The sequence below is a fragment of the Leguminivora glycinivorella genome, chromosome 5, assembly GCF_023078275.1.
Source record: "Leguminivora glycinivorella isolate SPB_JAAS2020 chromosome 5, LegGlyc_1.1, whole genome shotgun sequence".
NCBI classification, from domain to species: domain Eukaryota; kingdom Metazoa; phylum Arthropoda; class Insecta; order Lepidoptera; family Tortricidae; genus Leguminivora; species Leguminivora glycinivorella.
The window spans coordinates 12115258-12119729 of NC_062975.1; positions in this window are offsets into that span (position 1 = coordinate 12115258).

Here is a 4472-nt window from a genome sequence, read left to right on the forward strand (position 1 = left end):
ACTTGTGCCCATAATACTAACTATACTTAATTTGGCGCCAGGTCGATCTGTTTAAGGTTTCTCACAATATTTATTTGTATTTATGTCTGTCCATGACGCGACGTACATTAAGGATTTGTAGTAATAAAATGATTACCATTTTCGCAATCAAATTGGGTGTTTATCGACTTGTTATGCATAATTTAATAATCAGAAAAGTCCAGTTATCACTTAACGGCCTTACAATGAAATAAAACCCACTATGAAAAATATAAAGTTCAGTTTTTGTAAACATTTAAAATACCTTTTCAGTACAGATGGTCGTTTTTAGGGTTCCGTAGTCAACTAGGAACCCTTATAGTTTCGCCATGTCTGTCTGTCCGTCCGTCCGTCCGTCCGTCCGCGGATAATCTCAGTAACCGTTAGCACTAGAAAGCTGAAATTTGGTACCAATATGTAAATCAATCACGCCAACAAAGTGCAAAAATAAAAAATGGAAAAAAATGTTTTATTAGGGTACCCCCCCTACATGTAAAGTGGGGGCTGATATTTTTTTTATTCCAACCCCAACGTGTGATATATTGTTGGATAGGTGTTTAAAAATGAATAAGGGTTTCCTAAGATCGTTTTTTGATAATATTAATAGTTTCGGAAATAATCGCTCCTAAAGGAAAAAAAAGTGCGCCCCCCCCCTCTAACTTTTGAACGATATATTTAAAAATTATGAAAAAAATCACAAAAGTAGAACTCTATAAAGACTTTCTAGGAAAATTGTTTTGAACTTGATAGGTTTAGTAGTTTTTGAGAAAAATAAGGAAAACTACGGAACCCTACACTGAGCGTGGCCCGACACGCTCTTGGCCGGTTTTTTTTACGCACTAGTTCGAGAAGTGGTTCATTATATGCCAGGTCGAAACTTCAGAGGCTCATCTGTACTGAAAAACGTCGTACGATACACGTGCGAAAAGGAAATTCGTAACTCGTGCCGATTTAAAACACTCCCTTCAGTCGTGTTTTAATTTATCGCCACTCGTTTCGAACTTCCTTTTTTACGCACTTGTGTCGTAATGTACTATTTTTGCTTAACTGGGAATAAAATTTAATGTCCTGCAACCTTCATTAATACGTACATTTAATACAGAGTACTTATTTTTTAGTCACCTACAATCATTAACATTTATATTTTTGAGATATTTTATCAATATATCATACACATACAATGATTGTAGTGTATTTGGCCCCCCTGAAAAGTAGGTAAGTGTTTGTCCCTTACGACATTTGAAATTTCCAGTGTCATCATAATATACATTCAGTTTATGGATGTGAAACGTGGACAATGACCCTAAGAGATAGGAAGAGAATGGAAGCGTTTGAAATGTGGTGCTGGAGACGAATGGAGGGAATTAGTTGGAGAGACAAGATTACGAATGAGGAGGTGTTACGAAGAGTAAATGAAAGACGAGCCATCCTGAAAACGATTGAAAATAGACGCGGAAAAATGATCGGACATTTGATGCGACACGACCACTTTTTTATTACTATTCTGGAGGGACGGATTGGACGTAAGAGAGGTCGAGGAAAGCCCAGACGCAGCTACATGGACCAAATAAAAGAAAAAGTAGGAGCCGTGTCGTATCAAAGTGTCAAAGAGCTGGCACAGGATAGAAAAAGCTGGAAAATACTCCACCGACAAGAGATTAACTCTTAAGTTTATGATGATGATGATGTATAGCCAGGGACGGCTCACTCCGCGATTCTATCGCCGCGTACATGCTGGCGGCCGCAAGTTCGCGGCCTAATCAGGGGTGGCGCGCGTTCTCACGGGACGCACGTTTGCACTTTCTATTGTTACTTTACGTTGCAAGTTTTTTTTATATGCGATGTCCGCGTGTAAACGGCTAATGCTTGGTTAAATAGACATCATGAATAAAATAGGACAATCTTAGAGAGATCTACTATTGATTAAGTTGTTGGGACCTAAATAAAAAATATAAATACTGTATATATAGCTAGATAGCATCCAAGACTGGAATATAATAGTATAACATTTTATCTGAGTATTAATTCGTTTTAATCCATAGGCAACCCTATCGTCCGACGCTTCGCACGTGCGGCTCGTTTCTTTGTTAGAATTTTGAATTTTGTAGGCATTTAAAAAGCGGCATTTCGTGGACATCAAAGCAGTGGGCTTTCTGTACTTGTACTATTATATATTCTGTGGTATAGCCTCGGACCAATTTTCCCTGGTAAATTTTTCAATTTTATTGTGTACGCCGGGAATTACGAGGATAGAACTCCTAGTAGCTATTATGTCATCATCCTCCTTGAGTTATCCCGGCATTTGCCACGGCTCATGGGAGCCTGGGGTCCGCTATGACAACTAATCCCAAAATATAGCGTAGGCACTAGTTTTTACGAAAGCGACTGCCGTCTGACCTTCCAACCCGAAGTGTAAACTAGACCTTATTGGAATTATTCCGTTTCTTTACGATGTTTTACTTCACCGAAAAGCGACTAGCAAATATCAAATGACATTTCGCACATAAATTCCGTAAAACTCATTGGTGAGAGCCGGGGTTCGAACCCGCGACCTCCGGAACGAAAGTCGCACGTACTTACCGCTAAGCTACCAGCTCTTCTTCTACCTAGTTAATATGTATTATATGTTCCTAGCTAATATGTATTATATATAATAGTATTTGTAATAAAGGAATACGCTAAAAAATAAAGCCTTGGCTAATTGGATTAGGTGCGAGATTGCGGTCTGGTCGTAACCCGAGTTAGCTCGAGATTACTTACACACCAACATAACGAGAGGATATCGAATGTGATAATGAAGGCCGCAATCTTATTTCGTTGGGCTAGTTTGTATTTTGTTGTCTTTTTCTGATTTTTGTAAATTCTCATGAATTTTGTACCTACTTAGAATCATTAGCTCTTTCGATCTTACTATTTAGACACTAGTCCCACCGCGAGCTGGTAAGCTATGAGCTATCGGCTATAAAAACGAACAAAAGATAAGCACTCCCGTGATGCTCCCGACAAATAAAAGAGACACGGCGACATTAATAGCTCACCGCTGGGCGAGTAGCTATATAAACATCGCCGTGTCTCTTTTATTTACACTGGAGTGATTATCTTTTTATCGTTTTTATAGCCGATAGCTCATAGTTTACTAGCTCGTGGTACCAGTACCTTAGGAGTCAAAAGTCTCATTATTTCATACACTTTCATAGAGTTTCGTACCTCAAAAGAAAAAATAGAACCCTTATGACCTTATAGTATCACTTTATTGTCCGTCCGCCTATTTGTCTATCAAGACCCTTTTTCGCAGGAAAATATTAATCAAAATTTATAGAATAATCAACTGAATATTAAATGTTATATGGCCACGGCATGTCACATGCAAATTGAAAAAAAAAAAATACTTTGAATGTAACATTTAGAATGACGAACTAAAATATTTCCTAAAATGTTAAACTAATAATGGATCTGAATGTAAATGTCAAATTATGATATTCACGAAAAAACTACATTTTGTAGGCATTAGCAGTATTCATGCAATCTTCTTCGAGTCTATTAGCAAAGGAATGCGTGACCTCTGGCGGAGGTGTGGCGCATGACAGACTTGTTAGGTTCTTGAATATCACCGACTCTCTAATGGGTACTAGAACTACTAAATTTAGAGTATTATATGTGACAAAAGTCTAGGCAAGTGATAATAGTTTGCAGAGAGTGCCAATCGAAACATTATATAGTACATAGTTGCGTGACTTTTTATTCACCTTTATTTTAGTCGTTTTGTTTAGTTAGTTTTGGTCATGTGACATCTTGCTAACAACAATGTCGCATTATGTAGCTCCTTTAGCAATAACTAAATATTTCAGTCATTAGTACTAAATAGCTAAAAAAGGATCCGAGTAAGGAGGAAGAAATTGATGTTGGTACAGTCGACTACAAAGAGATGTTTTTTTTTTTTTTATACTACGTCGGTGGCAAACAAGTATACGGTCCGCCTGATGTAAAGCGGTCACCGTAACCTATGGACGCCTGCAACTTAAACAGTGTATCCATTTTTTCACCTTATTGCCTTGTAATAAGGTGAAAAAGTGGATACATCTCTTTGTAGTCGACTGTACAATAAGTACAGCCAACAACACAGCCTGTCAATACAGACAAAGTGCCAAAAATATGTATACAAAACTTTATTGACTGTACACTAAGGTGTCTATACATATTTTTGGCACTTTGTCTAGCTGTGTTGTTGAATGTACATAATATGTCATCTAAAGAGAAATATTAAAAAAAGCGCTGGCTCAACGAAATTTTATTTTTCTTCTCCACAAAAGTTCTCGTATAGTTTAGGTTTTAATTATTCTTCAGAACGAATACTTCAACATTCGTCTATAAAAATAATAAATAAAATCACTGTATTTCAGACACTGTAAATATGTCCATATAACTAGTCTATAATTTAAATAGTTACCAAAACC